General features: G+C 43.2%; 1 pseudogene; it reads left to right on the plus strand.

The window, feature by feature from the left end:
* Window positions 1-3,478: 3,478 nt before the first annotated feature.
* LOC148778877 (trafficking protein particle complex subunit 1 pseudogene) lies at window positions 3,479-3,962 on the plus strand (annotated as a pseudogene).
* The last annotated feature ends 14,678 nt before the right edge of the window (window positions 3,963-18,640 follow it).

Raw genomic sequence — 18,640 nt, forward strand, 5'->3', positions numbered from 1 at the left:
GAACTAAAGAGCCTCTTGATGAAAGTGAAAGAGGAGAGTGAAAAGGCTGGCTTAAAACTCAACATTCAAAAGACTAAGATCATGGCATCCAGTCCCATCACTTCATGGTAAATAGATGGGGGAAAGTGAAAACAGTGAGACTTTATTTTCTTGGACTCCAAAAGCATTGCAGATGGTGACTGCAGCCATGAAATTAAAAGATGTTTGCTGCTTGGAAGAAAAGCTATGACCAACCTAGACAGCATATTAAAAAGCAGAGACATTACTTTGATGACGAAGGTCGGTCTAGTCAAAGCTATTGTTTTTCCAGTAGTCATATATGGATGTGAAGTTGGAGCATAAAGAAAGCTGAGCACCAAAGAATTTCTGCTTTTGAACTGTGGTGTTGGAGAAGACTCTTTAGAGTCCCTTGGACTGCAAGGAGATCAAACTAGTCAATCTGAAAGGAAATCAGTCCTGCATATTCATTGGAAAGACTGATGCTGAAGCTGAAGCTCCAATATTTTCACCACCTGATGGGAAGAACTGACTCATTGGAATGCACCCTGAGGCAAGGAAAGATTGAAGGCAGGAGGAGAAGGGAACCACAGAGAATGAGATGGTTGGATGGCATCACTGACTCGATGGACATGAGTTTGAGCAAGCTTTGGGAGTTGGTGATGGACTGAGAGGCCTGGCGTGCTGCAGTCCATGGAGTTACAAAGATTTGGACATGACTGAGGAACTGAACTAACTGACCCCCTTCCTATCTCAGTACTAGAAGAGAATATGGTAGGATTTTTGTATTTTGCTGTGGACAAGCCTCACTCAACGTGGTGAAACAAATGCAAAAATAAATAGATAAAGGCAAAACACTGTAAAAGAAAATGATAAGAAATTCCAGAGGAGCCTGGCAGGCTACAGTTCATAGAGTTGCAAGGAATCCGACACGATTGAGGGCAGGAGGAACAAGGAGCAAAAGAGGATTAGATGGTTGGATGGCATTACTGACTCAATGGACATGAGTTTGAGCAAACTCCAAGAGATAGTGAAAGACAGGGAGGTCTGGCATGCTGCAGTCCATGGGGTTGCAAAGAGTTAGATACAACTTGGCACCTAAAAAACAACAACACAAAATGGTACATCTATTGAGAGGAACTGGCAATATCTATTAAAACAACAAGTGCATCTGCCCTTTGATCCAGAAATTCTACTTTTAAATGTTTATACAGCAACCTTTCATGAAAAAGAAAATGTAATGCAGCCAAAGTTATTCATTGCAGCCTTGTTTCTAATAGCAAAAGGGCAGGAACACCAAAATAGTCATAATAAATTGATTTGTTAAATTATAACTTATCTTTAAAATGAAATGCTGTGTACTTGTTAGGAGGAATGAAGGAGTTGAGTCCAAGTTATAGTATGGCATTATTTCTGAGATATGTCATTAAGAGGAAAATAATGTATTTAATCTGCTAACACTTGTGCTTTAAAAAAAAATTAACATATATGCTTGGAAAATGCACAGACTATTTCTGGAAGGATGTATATAAAGATAGTAACAGTGGCTGCCTCTGTGGATCAGAACTGAGGTGCTAGAGGGAAAGGGATAGAAGAGATTTTGTTTTCACTGTGTATTCTTTTTTTGTTTGATTGTTTTTGTCTTTTTCAATTTTTCTTGTTTGTTTTTCTTATTTTTCTGTTTTCCTCTTTCTAAAATTTTTTTCCATTTTTTTCCTTTTAGAAAAATTTTTCTTTTCTTTTTTTTTTTACTGTATTCTTTTATACTCTTTTGGTTTTTATATTGTACATGTTATTTTTAAAATAGATTATAATTGAAAGTATGGGATGGAATTTTTATATATATGCTTGTGCAAGTATAGAAAATAGTTAGCCATTCTCATCATCTGGTAACAAATGGTGGGGAGGGGATTTGAGCTGAAGCTTTACTTTTTACTGTGATACTCTGCCATATTGTTTCAATGTGCTATATTAAGCATATATAGTTTTCTAATTTAAAAAATTAATAATAGTTTCCTCACAGAAAAATGTTGGTACAAAGCTGAAAAGACTATTTGTAGAGTCCAGAGTACTTTGTCAGGGGAGTTCCACCTTGGTAGGGAATTTCAGACCAGATGGGTCTTTAGACAGCTTTCAACATAACGCATTCCTTAGATCTATGATCTGTAACTCTTGGTAGACTGGCCTTAATTTCTCACCTGGATTATAAGCTCCTTAAGGTCAGAGAGTCTCAGTTTTGCTTTAAAACAAACAAACAAACAATTCCCTCATTTCTTGATACAAAATTACATAAACTTGCCAAATAGTCTCACTTGAATGCTGGGATGTCTGTTTTTTCACATCTGACATAGGGCAGATTCAGTGCCCGGAGCTGTTAAGGTCACATATTGTTGTTCTAACCTTTGCTATTATGAAGAGAAGTATAATACAATTTTCCTGGTAAAGAAGGCTTAGTTAGCACATCTTGCTTTGGGTTTGGTAAAACAAGAATTTATTTGTTCAAAGTCAGTGGACCAAGAAGGGTTGGCCAGCATACTGCCATGATCTCAATTTACACAACACCAACAACGAGACCGTAGGTCTGGAGCCTGGGGCTTTTCCCTGGGCGCCCATTTGGGTCTCTAATTATCAATGATTCTTCTGGTACCAAAGTAAAAATTTGTAACTTTTTTGGGGGGCTGAGCCACGTGGCACTCAGGATCTTCAGTTCAGTTCAGTTCAGTTCAGTCGCTCAGTCGTGTCCGACTCTCTGCGACCCCATGATTCCCAGTTATTATTGTTGATCAGTCACTAAGTCGTGTCCAACTCTTTGTCACTCCATGGACTGCAGCATGCCAGGCTTCCCTGTCCTCCACTATCTCCTGAAGTTTGTTCAAGCTCATGTCCATTGAGTCAGTGATGCTAACTTCTGCTGCCCGCTTATTGTTTCGCCTTCAATCTTTCCCAGCATCAGGCTCTTTTCCAATGAGTTGGCTCTTTACATCAGGTGGCCAAAGTATTGGAGCTTCAGCTTCAGCATCAGTCCTTCCAATGAATATTCAAGGTTGATTTCCTTTAGGATTGACTGGTTTGATCTCCTTGCTGTCCAAGAGGCTCTCAAGAATCTTTTCTAGCACCACAATTTGAAGGCATCAGTTCTTCAGCACTCAGCCTTTTTTATGGTCCAACTCTCACATTGGTTGTTCCCAGACTAAGGATCAAACTCACACCAACTGCAGTGGAAGTGCAGAATTAACCACTGGACGGCCAGGGAATTCCCACAGAACTTACACTTAATGTGTACTGAATGAATGACTGCAGTGGTGTATGAAGACATGCTCAAATGAATAGATGGGTAAATAAATGCGTAAATACATGCATTAATTAATGAAGCACTTTCTCATGGGGGCAGACAGACATACTACGTATGGGTCATGGACATGGGCAGACTGAGAAAGTAGAGATAGGATGTATCAAGAGACAGGCGTTCAGAGCAGTTATCATGATGGTCCACAACCTGCACCTGTTTGACCAGAATGGAGTGCGCCTGCATTACAGCAAGTGGCCTGAAGCAAGCGGGGATCCCCAAGGAGGCAGCGTACAAGCTGACGTGTGGGATGCTCTTCTCTACCCACTCCTTTGTTTGCAAGATGTCCCCGCCAGACATGAAGGACAGCTTTCTGGACTTCCAAACAAGTTCCACTACTATGAGACACTCACTGGGATCAAGGGTTGTCATGAGTACTGATTGGGTGTGGGGCCCAGCTGAGATGTGCCTCACCACACCCGCAGTGTGCTGTACGTTCAGCTGGTGGTGAAGAATCCCCTGTGCCCTCTGGGCCAAACTGTGCCAAGTGAGCGCTTCTTCTTCTGACAGGTCTCCCACGTCCATCCACTCGATGCCCTTCTTCTCTGCCTGGTTGGGTGAAGGCAGCACTCGACATCACCCCTCAGAAGAATTCCTGTCCATTCCCAGCCCTTTCTAACCTGTTTTGTCTAGGGCCCCCTACTGAAAGCCCTGCCCCACCTCAGACCCCTCTAGCCCTCCAGAAAAACAGCCTTAAGCCCTCCCTGGAACCTTCCGGCACAGAAAGGAAGCCTACTGGGGTCCCTACACCTCCAAACCAGGCTCTCTCTCCAGATTTATCCCCTACCTGATTCTGCACAAAGCACCAAATAAACTTTTCATCTCCCTTTAAAAAAAAAGAGCAGAGGTAGACATAATGAGCACAATGAGCCCAAAACTGAGGCGCTTCCTGTTAGGACCAAAAACGGCCCACCTCCTGGTCAGTGTCCAAGACTGTCCCCACATAGCACAGGGTCACAGCCTTAAGTGGGTGCTTACCATGTATGGGTCCCTACAAAGGAAACTTTTATCCTTCCTGAGGGCCAAGCTTCAGCTACTACTTCAAAAAATATCTACCTAAGCCTCCTGATTCCCAAAGAGATAAAATTGATGCTGAAAGTTCAGCTTCTCTGTACACCAGTACCAAATCAAATCTCAGAGACAGAGTTTGGGGGGAAGTAGAAAAGAGTAGCTTTATTGCTTTGCCAGGCAAAAGTGAGGATAGCAGCCTAACGCCCTCAAAACCATGTGTCTTAACTTGGGGACGATAGTGACAAGTTTTATAGTAAAACAGGGAGTAATCAGCTTGTGGACATTCTTCTGATGGATTTGTGGTGAGGTAAGTAGGAGTCTACATTGTCAGCCTTCAGGTTTAACTGACCTGGGGTCTCCCTGCTTGTGGGTAGCATACCATAACTTTTCCCACCTGGAGGGGGTTTCAGTATCCACTAAACAGCTCAAAGATGTTGTTGTGGGTTTCTGTTGATGGGGAAATGGCACCTTGTCCCAAGGCTGCTAGTGACTGTTTCTTTCTCCTGGTCTCACATCCCCTCCAGTCCCTAATTGACAACTGCTTGAATCTGCCCATTGAAACTCAGGGAAGGTCCTGGAGGCTGAATGAAGGTTGTTTCCTATAAACAAAAAAAATGGGTGACATGAAAAGGCTTTGTGCTCAGGAGTCCCACAGGGTCCTGCAGCGTATGAAATATATTTCATGTATGGGTGCAAACAAGTAAAACGTTGCATTAGATGGTTGCTTCATTTGTTCAACCAATATTAACTGGGAAACTCTTAGGAACTCCAGTTAATTCAGTTCAGTTCAGTTCAGTTCAGTTCAGTCGCTCAGTCGTGTCCGACTCTCCGAGACCCCATGAATCACAGCACGCCAGGCCTCCCTGTCCATCACCAACTCCTGGAGTTCACTCAAACTCATGTCCACAGAGTCGGTGATGCCATCCAGCCATCTCATTCTCCATTGTCCCCTTCTTCTCCTCCCGCCCCCAACCTTTCCCAGCATCAGTCTTTTCCAGTGAGTCAACTCGTCCCATGAGGTGGCCAAAGTATTGCAGTTTCAGCTTCAGCATCAGTCCTTCCAATGAACACCCAGGATTGATCTCCTTTAGAATGGACTGGTTGGATCTCCTTGCAGTCCAAGGGACTCCCAAGAGTCTTCTCCAACACCACAGTTCAAAATCATCAATTCTTCGGCGATCAGCTTTCTTCACAGTCCAACTCTCACATCCATCTATGACCACAGGAAAAACCATAGCCTTGACTAGATGGACCTTGTTTGGCAAAGTAATGTCTCTGCTTTTTAATATGCTGTGTAGGTTGGTCATAACTTTCCTTCCAAGGAGTAAGCGTCTTTTAATTTCATGGCTGCAATCAGCATCTGCAGTGATTTTGGAGCCCAAAAATATAAAGTCTGACACTGTTTCCACTGTTTTTCCATCTATTTCCCATGAAGTGATGGGACCAGATGCCATGATCTTTGTTTTCTGAATGTTGAGCTTCAAGCCAAATTTTTCAGTCTCCTCTTTCACTTTCATCAAGAGGCTTTTGAGTTTCTCTTCACTTTCTGCCATAAGGGTAGTGTCATCTGCATATCTGAGGTTATTGATATTTCTCCCAGCAATCTTGATTCCAGCTTGTGCTTCTTCCAGCCCAGCGTTCTTCATGATGTACTCTGCGTATAAGTTAAATAAGCAGGGTGACAATATACAGCTTTGACGTACTCCTTTTCCTATTTGGAACCAGTCTGTTGTTCCATGTACAGTTCTGACTGTTGCTTCCTGACCTGCATACAGGTTTCTCAAGAGGCAGGTCAGGTGGTCTGGTATTCCCATCTCTTTCAGAATGTTCCACAGTTTATTGTGATCCACACAGTCAAAGGCTTTGGCATAGTCAATGAAGCAGAAATAGATGTTTTTCTGGAACTCTCTTGCTTTCTCCATGATCCAGCGGATGTTGGCAATTTGATCTCTGGTGCCTCTGCCTTTTCTAAAACCTGCTTGAACATCTGGGAGTTCACGGTTCACATATTGCTGAAGCCTGGCTTGGAGAATTTTGAGCATGACTTTACTAGCATGTGAGATGAGTGCAATTGTGCGGTAGTTTAAGCATTCTTTGGCATTCCCTTTCTTTGGGATTGGAATGAAGACTGACCTTTTCCAGTCCTGTGGCCACTGCTGAGTTTTCCAAATTTGCTGGCATATTGAGTGCAGCACTTTCACAGCATCATCTTTCAAGATTTGAAATAGCTCAACTGGAATTCCATCACCTCCACTAGCTTTGTTCGTAGTGATGTTCTCTAAGGCCCACTTGACTTCACATTCCAAGATGTCTGGCTCTATCTAGGTCAGTGATCACATTATCATGACTATTTTGGTCATGAAGATCTTTTTTGTACAGTTCTTCTGTGTATTCTTGCCACCTCTTCTTAATATCTTCTGCTTCTGTTAGGTCCGTACCATTTCTGTCCTTTATCGAGCCCATCTTTGCATGAAATGTTCCCTTGGAATCTCTAATTTTCTTGAAGAGATCTCTTGTTTTTCCTATTCTGTTGTTTTCCTCTATGTCTTTGCATTGATCACTGAGGAAGACTTTTTATTATCTCTCCTTGCTATTCTTTGGAACTCTGCATTCAGATGCTTATATCTTTCCTTTTCCAGGGAAACAAAAATAAATTACACATTCTTTGCCATTGAGGAACTCTACATTTCATTTTCTGGACAGTTTCCCAATTTAGCATAAAATGATGTATTTTAGAACTGTGGTAATCTTTTTATTTTATCTTCATATATTTCCCTTTACCAAAGGTATGTAAATTTGGGGATGTAAAGGAATTATTTCAGGGCTTCCCTGGATACTCAGACAGGAAAGAACTTGCCTGCAATGCAGGAGACCAGGGTTCAATTCCTAGGTTGGGAAAATCCCCTGAAAAAGGGAATGGCTACTCACTGCAGTATTTTTGCTGGAAAATCCCATGGACAGAGGAGCCTGGCGGGCTACAGTCTATGGGGTCACAAAGAGTAGGACACGACTGAGTGACTAACACTTTCTTTAAGGAATTATTGAATTCCAAGGTCTGAATTGACAATAAATTGCCTAATTCTATAGAAAAAAAAAAGTGGTTTTCTCCATATTTGACTCTTTATGATTCAATATTCTATCCCCAGCAGGAAACATGTAGTCCAAGTGTCATCATATCCAAAAAAAATTTTTTGATCTCTGTTTCATTCTCTCCCTCTCTTTCTCTTCCTCTCATACAAATGTATACACTCACACACATACACACCATACCAACACCAAATGGCAATTACAGTCCAAAAGCTTACAAAGTCCAAAATGTAGTCAAGATAAAAAATGATATACAATGCTACTTTGGGCTTCCCTGGTGGTCCAGTGTTAAGAATTGCCCTTGCAATGCAGGGGACACTGGTTTGATCCCTGGTCTGGGAGATCCCACATGCCATGGAGCAACTCAGCCTGCGTGCCACAGCTACTGAACTGCACTGAGTAGCTGCAACTACTGAAGTCCCTGTGGCTAGAGCCCAAGCTCCACAAGAGAAGCCACCACAGTGAGAAGCTTGTGTACCACAAGGAAGAGTAGCCTCCACTCACAGCAATCAGAGAAAGCCCACGCGCAGCAGCAAAGACCCACTACAGCCAAAAAATAAAAAATAAAAGCTTTTTAAAGAAAGAAAGAAAAGGTAAACCAAAAAAAAAAGATGCCACTTTGACAAAAGGTATCCAGAATCACCTATTTAAATTGGCAGTTTTCTTTTTTTAATAAGAATGCTCAGTATTACTGTTGTCCAAGATGCTCATTTGGCAAATTCCTACTGGTGGCAATATAAATTGGGAAAACTCTTGGAAGAGTACTGGGCCATCCTTCTTGAAAACCTTAACAATATTCCCGCCCTATGTCATTGTGATCTCACTTTTCACAACAAGGAGGTGATACAAAAGAAATTATCCTTTATTCTTAGAATATAATCCAAAACATTTTAAAAAAGATTTTAAAATAGCAAACCCCGTCCCTTCTCTCCATCCTGTAGGCTTTAACCTCTTTTCTTGCTTTTCTCCATATTGCTTATTATATATTCATGTGTTTGTCTGTGTTTCCTCCCCACTGCTCACAAAGAATCAAAGCAAATGGTGTCCTTAATGCCCTTGAATAATTCCTTACACATAGTAAGTACTCATATACATCCATTTAACTAATAAATTATTTATAATAGTGAAAATTAAAACAAATGCAAAAACTAGAGTAATAATGATTAAGTACATTTTGGCAGTCCTTTGATTGATTATTTTAAAGTTATTAGAAATGTAATTATAAAAACTATATCCTTCCTATCCCCTCAACCTCTTCAGAGCAGTTCCTCAGAGCTGTCTGAAACCCTGTCTCCCAGGCTATATTCTTCGTTTTGCCACAAATAAAACTTGAGTCACAGCACTAAAAAAAAAAAATTGTATAACTTGGAAAATAGATATATTACTTTTTTTCTTTTTAAAAGTTTTTTATTGGAGTATAGTTGATTTACAATGTTGTGTCAGTTTAAGGTATACAACAAAGTGAATCTGTTATATATATATCTACTTTTTTTAGATTGTTTTCCCATATAGACCTTTATAGAGTATTGAATTCCCTGTGCTATACAGTAAGTCCTTATTAGTTATCTATTTTATATATAGTAATGTGTATACATCAATCCTAATCTTCCAATTTATCCCTGCCTCCTTACACCCTGGTAACCATAAGTTTGTTTTCCACATCTGTAACGCTTGAAAATAGATATACTGTTAAGGAGGAAATGAAAATGCATAATAGTATGCAGGTGTGGTAGATTGTTACAGTAATGATCCCAATGAGCCATACCTGCCTATATCTGGATTTTCACTAAATCTCCTCTCACACTGACTCTGGGTTTTCTCATATGACTTGTTTTGGATGATGGGACATCAGCAAAGATGATCCAACAGCAGCTTAAAAACTGTTTGTACACTGGGTCTTGACCTCTCTCTCGTTGCTTCCAGAACCCTGCTACCCAGGTAACATGCTGGAAATAAACTACCCAGCCCATAGCCAGTGCCAGACACTGAATGTTAAAATAAGGTCATATTATATAGCATCCAGCTCCAGTTGGGCCACCAGAAGACTGCAGTGGCATGAATGATCCTAGTTGATAATACCAGAAGAAATGCCCAGTTGAGCTCTGCTCAAACTGATGACTCACAGTATTGTGAGCCAGTGAAAGGGTTGTAGTATTAAGCACTAAGTTGTGAAGTAGTGTGATCGAATACCTGCTTTGTTGAAATAGGTATGCATATGTAGGACAAAAGTATCAGTACTGTTTACACAGAAAGAAATCATGGCAACCCTGTGATGAAAGAAACTCAGCTGAGGAGAACTTGACTAGGTGTGACTGACCAGGCAAGACTCTGCCAGTAGAGATGACCCTATTCTAGAGAAAAAAACAGCCACAGAAACAAGCACACAAAGGAGTACAAAGGTTCTGTTTAGAGTGGTGAAAAGTTCTGGAGGGACTTTTGGTGGTCCAGTGGTTAAGTAGCCACCTTGCATTGCAGGGGACATGGATATAAGATCCCACATGCCCTGTTGCAACCAAGTCCACAACTAGAGAGTTCACAACTAAAGAGTCTGTGTGCCACAGCGAAATCCCTCTCATGCTGCAACTACCACCTAACAGCCAAATTAAGAAAAAAATCTTGGAATTAGTTAGTAGTGACAGTTGTACAGCATTGTGAATGTAATTAATTATTGTATGATTTTAAAATGGTTAGTTAAAATGGCACATTTAGAGGAGTTCCCTGGCGGTCCAGTGGTTAGGATTGCATGATCCCACTGCAGGGGGCACTGGTTCAATCCCTGGTCAGTGAACTAAGATCCCACAAGACCCCAGGTTCGGTCAGAAAACCCCACAAAATAGCAAAATAAAAAAAAAGTGAAGTGAAAGTCACTCAGTTGTGTTCAGCTGTTTGCAACTCCATGGAATTCTCCAAACCAGAATACTGGAGTGGGTAGTCTTTCCCTTCTCCAGGGGATCTCCTCAACCAGGGATCAAACCCAGGTCTCCTGAATTGCAGGCAGATTCTTTACCAGGTGAGCCACTAGGGAAGCCCAGGAATATTGGAGTGGGTAACCTACCCCTTCTCCAGGGGATCGCTCCAACTGTAACAGGAGGGACAGGGGCAGGGCACAACTTTTGAAAGAATGACATAGCCCAAGGACTCAACATAAACTGATTAGACCTAGATCCTCAATCAGCAAGTGAAATGACACACCCAAAGGTGCCATGATAATTTCAGTTCAGTTCAGTCGCTCAGTTGTGTCTGACTCTTTGCAATCCCATGAGCCACAGCACACCAGGCCTCCCTGTCCATCACCAACTCCCGGAATTCACTCAAACTCATGTCCATCGAGTTGGTGTTGCCATCCAACCATCTCTCCTCTGTAGTCCCCTTCTCCTCCTGCCCTCAATCTTTCCCAGCATCAGGGTCTTTTCAAATGAGTCAGCTCTTTGCATCAGGTGGCCAAAGTATTGGAGTTTCAGGTTCAATATCAGTCCTTCCAATGAACACCCAGGACTCATATCCTTTGGGATGGACTGGTTGGATCTCCCTGCAGTCTAAGGGACTTGCAAGAGTCTTCTCCAGGGCGACAGCCGAAATAGCTCAGTTGGGAGAGCGTTAGACTGAAGAGTCTTCTCCAGAACCACAGTTCAAAAGCATCAATTCTTCAGTGCTCAGATTTCTTCACAGTCCAACTTTCACATCCATACATGACCACTGGAAAAACCATAGCCTTGACTAGACGGACTTTTCTGCTTTTTAATATGCTATCTAGGTTGGTCATAACTTTCCTTCCAAGGAGTAAGCGTCTTTTATTTTATTTATTTATTTATTTTTTTAGTAAGCGTCTTTTAATCTCATGGCTGCAATCACCATCTGCAGTGATTTTGGAACCCCCAAAAATAAAGTCTGACACTGTTTCCACTGTTTCCCCATCTATTTCCCATGAAGTAATGGGACCAGATGCCATGATCTTAGTTTTATGAATATTGAACTTCAAGCCAACTTTTTCACTCTCCTTTTTCACTTTCATCAAGAGGCTCTTTAGTTCCTCTTCACCTTCTGCCATAAGGGTGGTGTCACCTGCATATCTGAGGTTATTGATATTTCTCCCAGCAATCTTGATTCCAGCTTGTGCTTCTTCCAGCCCAGCGTTCCTCATGATGTACTCTGCGTATAAGTTAAATAAGCAGGGTGACAATATACAGCCTTGACATACTCCTTTTCCTATTTGGAACCAGTCTGTTGTTCCATGTCCAGTTCTAACTGTTGCTTCCTGACCTGCATACTGGTTTCTCAAGAGGCAGGTCAGGTAGTCTGGTATTCCCATCTCTTTCAGAATTTTCCACAGTTTATTGTGATCCACACAGTCAAAAGTTTTGGCATAGTCAATAGCAGAAATAGATGTTCTTCTGGAACTCTCTTGCTTTTTCAATGATCCAGTGGATGTTGACAATTTGATCTCTGGTTCCTCTGCCTTTTCTAAAACCAGCTTGAACATCTGGAAATTCATGGTTCATTTATTGCTGAAGCCTGGCCTGGAGAATTTTGAGCATGACTTTACTAGCATGTGAGATTAGTGCAATTGTGCAGTAGTTTGAGCATTCTTTGGCATTTCCTTTCTTTGAGATTGGAACGAAAACTGACCTTTTCCAGTCCTGTGGCCACTGCTGAGTTTTCCAAATTTGCTGGCATATTGAGTATAGCACTTTCACAGCATCATCTTTCAGGATTTGAAATAGCTCAACTGGAATTCCATCACCTCCACTAGCTTTGTTCGTAGTGATGCTTCCTAAGGCCCACTTGACTTCACATTCCAGGATGTCTGGCTCTAGGTGAGTGATCACACCATCATGATTATCTTGGTCGTGAAGATTGTTTTTGTACAGTTCTTTTGTGTATTCTTGCCACCTCTTCTTAATATCTTCTGCTTCTGTTAGGTCCATACCATTTCTGTTCTTTATCAAGCCCATCTTTGCATGAAATATTCCCTTTGTATCTCTTTCTTGAAGAGATCTCTAGTCTTTCCCATTCTGTTGTTTTCCTCTATTTCTTTGCATTGATTGCTGAGAAAGGCTTTCTTATCTCTCCTTGCTATTCTTTGGAACTCTGCATTCAAGTGGAAATATCTTTCCTTTTCTCCATTGCTTTTCGCTTCTCTTCTTTTCACAGCTATTTGTAAGGCCTCCTCAGACAGCCATTTTGCTTTCTTGCATTTCTTTTCCATGGGGATGGTCTTGATCCCTGTCTCCTGTACAATGTCACAAACCTTCGTCCATAGTTCATCAGGCACTCTATCAGATCTAGTCCCTTAAATCTATTTCTCACTTCCACTGTATAATCATAAGGGATTTGATTTAGGTCATACCTGAATGGTCCAGGTTTTCCCTACTTTCTTCAATTTCAGTCTGAATTTGGCAATAAGGAGTTCATGATCTGAGCCACAGTCAGCTCCTGGTCTTGTTTTTGCTAACTGTATAGAGCTTCTCCATCTTTGGCTGCAAAGGATATAATCAATCTGATTTCGGTGTTGGCCATCTGGTGATGTCCATGTGTAGAGTCTTCTCTTGTGTTGTTGGAAGAGGGTGTTTGCTATGACCAGTGCGTTCTCTTGGCAAAACTCTATTAGCCTTGCCCTGCTTCATTCTGTACTCCAAGGCCAAATTTGCCTGTTACTCCAGGTGTTTCTTGACTTCCTACTTTTGCTTTCCAGTCCCCTATAATGAAAAGGACATCTTTTTTGGGTGTTAGTTCTAAAAGGTCTTGTAGGTCTTCATAGAACCATTCAACTTCAGCTTCTTCAGCATTACTGGTTGTGGCATAGACTTGGATTACTGTGATATTGAATGGTTTGCCTTGGAAATGGACAGAGATCATTCTGTTGTTTTAGAGATTGCATCCAAGTACTACATTTTGGACTCTTGTTGACCATGATGTCTACTCCATTTCTTCTAAGGGATTCTTGACCACAGTAGTAGATATAATGATCATCTGAGTTAAATTCACTCATTCCAGTCCATCTTAGTTCTCTGATTCCTAAAATATCAACGTTCACTCTTGCCATCTCCTGTTTGACCACTTCCAATTTGCCTTGATTCATGGACCTAACATTCCAGGTTCCTATGCAAACTCACTGGAAAAGACTCTGATGATGGGAGGGGTTGGGGGCAGGAGGAGAAGGGGACAACAGAGAATGAGATGGCTGGATGGCATCACTGACTCGATGGACATAAGTTTGAGTGAACTCCGGGAGTTGGTGATGGACAGGGAGGCCTGGCATGCTGTGACTCATGGGCTCGCAAAGAGTCGGACACCACTGAGCGACTTAACTGAGCTGATGCAATATTGCTGTTTTCAGCATAGGACCTTGCTTCTATCACCAGTCACATCCACAACTGGGTGGTGCTTTTGCTTTGGCTCCATCCCTTCATTCTTTCCGGAGTTATTTCTCCACTGATCTCCTGTAGCATATTGGGCACCTACCGACCTGGGGAGTTCCTCTTTCAGTATCCTACCATTTTGCCTTTTCATACTGTTCATGGGGTTCTCAAGTCAAGAATACGGAAGTGGTTTGCCATTCCCTTCTCCAGTGGACCACATTCTGTCAGACCTCTCCACCATGACCCACCCGTCTTGGGTGGCCCCACACGGCATGGCTTAGTTTCACTGAGTTAGACAAGGCTGTGGTCCATGTGATCAGATTGGCTAGTTTTCTGTGATTATGGTTTCCGTGTGTCTGCCCTCTGACACCCTCTCACAATTTGATGCCCTTGACAATTTCAAGGCACTGTTAAAAGACCAAGGAGTGGGCAGTGGCCCAAATCCTGGAAATCTCTGCCCCTCCCCCAAATAGTTGGCATAATCTTCCCACTCATTAGCATATGAAATTACCCAGCCTATAAAAATCAACCACACTGAATTTTGGGATCGCACAGCCCACACTCTGTCTGTAGAGTGTGCTTCTCTCTGATTCTGAAGAAATCCATTTACCTATCACTTTGTCTCTCACTGAATTCTTTCTGCAATGAAACATCAAGAACCTGAGTTTCATTAGGTCCTGAAACCAGGTACCAAGGATTTTGACTGGGTTTGAGCCAGCCACATGGTTTCAAGTCCCAAGCAGTGTTTTGGCTGGGTTTGAGTCCCAGCAAATAGGTTCAAGTCCCAATATGTGGTAAATGGTTTCACAACCCAGGGATTGAATCCAGGTCTCCCACATTGTAGGTGGATTCTTTACCAGCTGAACTACCAGGGAAGCCCAAGAATACTGGAGTGGGTAGCCTATTCCTTCTCCAGTGGATCTTCCCAACCCAGGAATCGAACCGGGTCTCCTGCGTTGCAGATGGTTTCTTTACCAGCTGAGTTACCAGGGAAGCTCCTAAAAAAAAAAAATCCCCACAAAACCATATAAGCAAAGTCACCTGTCTCAAACTTCCTCCAAAGACGGCAATCTTTCCCTTACACGCAATATAATCATCGGTTCCTTAGCCACTGTGAACCGCTCTCACAGGCTGAGTGCTGAGCTCTCGGGCTGAGTGATGCAACCAGTCCTGCCATCGTTTCAACAGTCCTGAATGCCATGATGGGGTGGCGGCACTTACCTTCTTCAAAGGAACCACATGCCAGTTGGCCAGATCCCCACACCATTCCTCAGTCTCCCCTGTGAGACACCTAGACACTCTGTGCACTTACAGCCATGCCCGAGACCAAGAATATTCTTGTTTCCAGGTTTCCTTGCCTCCTGCAGCAAGGTGCGACAGTCACAGCCATCAGCTGGTACTCACCCCTTTGTCCTCTGTGCTGTGCCAACCTTGGCTTTAGATAGCTTTATGAAACCACTGGGCAGCATGTCTGGCTGAAACCTCCTGTAGAGGTAAGAAGGTAATTACCAGGGCACTTCACTCTCATTCTCTTAAAGAAGGAACTCTTCTGCGGGGTCCAGGGACCCCCCTAGTTTCCTGCATAGGGCCAGGGTTTGGGTGGTAAGGCAGCCCTCTCATAGGAAATGTGTTTGCCCAGTGCCTTCCAGTGGCTTTTATCCTAGAGTTGGATCTGTTGGCACTGACTCATCCTTCCCTTGAGGCACCGATACTCAGTATTAGGCCAAGGCAGCTGCCAAGAAATCCTGGCGGGGCTTGGAGATTTCTCTCTTCCTCTGGGGATCCTGCCCCGGCCCAGACCTGCCTGCCAAACTCAGCTTTCCTCAGTGCCTGTTCAGTTCAGCTCTGGGCTTTTTGACTTTTTTGTTTCTGGACACAAGTGAATATCTGTTACTAATTTCCCCACTCCTCATCTTTGTGTGCTGTCTTCAGCCCTTCTTTCTGGGAGCTGCTTCACCTCTGCTCCAGGGTCTTGGTAATTCCCCTTCTAATTCAATTAGATGACCTGATTCTTACCCATTTCCTCTTTCCTTCCATTGTTAGGCTGGCGCGGAGAGCTGGATTAGGTAGCAGGGTGACTCCACAGCTCTCTTCCGGGTTCTCCCTCTGCCCTTGAGGTCTCACTTCCAACAAGCCCCGCACCCCCTCCACACTATCTTCCCACCTGCAAAATCTGGAACAAAGGGAGCTGGGAATGTGTGAGAAATGAACAAGGGGGCTTTGGCTGAGGCAGGGGAGAGGAGGAAAAAGTTGCCCTCTTAGGACCCCTGGCTGGGTATGAAAATGAAACTGGCAAAGACAGGTTAACAAGAAAACTGCATACAACTTTTAATACATTTTTATTTAATTCATCAAGTGAATGAAGACGTGATCAGAGCAGGAAGCTTTTCCATCTCTTAGGCAAATAATGAATGTGTGAAGACTTGACAGAGGGTTTGGGCTAGGAGTAGTAAATGGCCAAGAAGTAACTAGGAAGATAAGGGTTAGCTTAACACAGTTTGTTTATATAGCCTCTGCCCCAAATTCACTGTTCCTGGCAACAAGAAAGTTCTCCTTCCTCCTGATTTAGGGAGGGTACTTTCACAAGGGAGTTTTATGACCTGTTTCAGGGAAGAAGGGCAGGAAGGTCAGAATTACCATCCTGCTTCTGCCACTTTTTAGTATTATTTTATTTTAAAAAATTTTATTGTCTTTTAAAATTATTATTATTATTATTTTTTTAACTTTTGGCTGCACCAAGAAGTATGAGGGCTCTTAGTTTGCTAACCAGGGATTAAACCTGAGTCCCCTGCAGTAGAAACAGAGTCTTAACCAATGGACGGTCAGGGAAGTCCCTCTGCTGCTTTTTAAAATTCCTTCCAATTAAGGTATTTAATATGCCAAGGTGTCATATTTTGGGGTAGCATGTCTTGAACCTCATTGGCATCTCGTTACCATTTCCTCAGATGAACGGGAGATTCCGACATTACAAATTAACACACCCCAAGAGATTATATACAGGAAGAAAACAGTAGTGTTGGGAAGAAAAAGTAATTCGGTTCAGGAAAATGAATTGGAAGACAATTTATATAAAACATCCATCTTGGACTATGTTCTTAAGTGATTATCATTCTGGGGGACACACACCCTTTTGAAAATCCGATGAATGATTCAGAATCCTATCCCTAGGAAAATACATATAAACACGGAAACCAAACCTTAGGCGCTCATTGCCTTCTTGAATCCTGGAGGCACAGGATAAGTGGGTAACCAGGCCTTTCCTTCTTTGTAAATCCCATCCAGAGTTCAGTGTAGTTTCGAGAAAGCATTCATTTGTTCATTCATTCAACAAGTAACTGAGAAACTTCCAAGTGTCAGGCCCCATGCTGGGCCACATTGTGAGGCAGAAAGAGGTGAATCGGACACAGTGCCTGCTCCTGGGACGTTCATGGTCTGGCGGGGGAGACCTACAGAGAGCAGACAATGAGGGTACAGTGATGGAAGAGGCAGCCCAGTGAACGGTGGGAGCAGGGAGGGAGTGGGCAGAACTGCTTCCCACACTTCCCCCTTTCCACAGCAGTCAGTAACTACACCTCTGACTACAAAGCAAAGCGATTTTAGAAAGCCCAAGTGTAGCCTGAGGGGTTAACTGAGCTCTTACCCCCACCCCCATCCCTCACCCCAGCCAGCATTCACACCTCCACTGCAACGGACCCCTTTTCCTCTCTCCTCACAGACCCCCTGGGTGCTGTCATTCACAGCCACCCCACCCCCACCTACCCCATCTGGGGATGTTCTCAGCTCCCCAGGCTGGTTTTTAAGTAGCCAGCCCCCCATTGCACTTCCTCCTTTCTTTGCTTAAAGCCTATTCATTTTACTAGTTGAGCTGCAGGGAAACGAGGAATAACAAAAATAACCAACTTTAAGGAAGTTACAGATTTGCAAGAAACCTGGGGAGTCCTGGTATGAGCTGGTCTTTATTCATATGACTGAGGGCTGGGCAGGGCTGGGCTGGACCTAGCCCGGCTTCCTCTCCTGTCTTCCCTTAAGTTTCCATTCTTGGAGTCCTAGGGAAGCCACTTGCTACAACTTTGGGTGCCAACCATCCTACCTGTCTCAGTTGGATGCTAGGCTGCTCTACTTATTCCAGTTGCTTCCCTATCACACCCCTGGCTACTGTCCCCGAAGCACCCCTTGGAAGGCTCTGGCTGCCCCTCTTCCCTTCCTGCTTTCAGCTCTTGACTCCTGAAGGAGAAGGTCCCCTTCCTCTTTGGTATCTGAAGGGCCTTTGCCAGGGCTTCAGGCCCTCTTGGCCAGAACAGTTTTCACCACTTGCGGAAGCTCCTCCAACTTGGAGACTTGGAAGTCTTACTGTATTGTGCATTTGTTTCTAGACTATTTGAGTCTATTTTGGAAAAAGAACAAGTTTATAGTTTTGTAAGATGAAGGCAAAACCCTATATAGATTTGTGAAGTAAAGATAGTAAGTACAAGGACTTCCCTGGTAGCCTAGTAGTTAAGACTCTGTACTTCCAATGCAGGGGGCACAGGTTTGATACCTGCTGCTGCTGCTGCTGCTAAGTCACTTCAGTCGTGTCCGACTCTGTGTGACCCCATAGACGGAAGCCCACCAGGCTCCCCCGTCCCTGGGATTCTCCAGGCAAGAACACTGGAGTGGGTTGCCATTTCCTTCTCCAATGTGTGAAAGTGAAAAGTGAAAGCGAAGTTGCTCAGTCATGTCTGACTTGTAGCGACCCCATGGACTGCAGCCTACCAGGCTCCTCCGTCCATGGGATTTTCTAGGCTTGATACCTAGTGGGGAACAAAGATTCCACATGCTGAGTGGCACGACCTAAAAAACA

Source organism: Moschus berezovskii, chromosome 1 (assembly GCF_049115385.1).
Source record: "Moschus berezovskii isolate FMDL1 chromosome 1, NW_MosBer_1.0, whole genome shotgun sequence".
NCBI classification, from domain to species: domain Eukaryota; kingdom Metazoa; phylum Chordata; class Mammalia; order Artiodactyla; family Moschidae; genus Moschus; species Moschus berezovskii.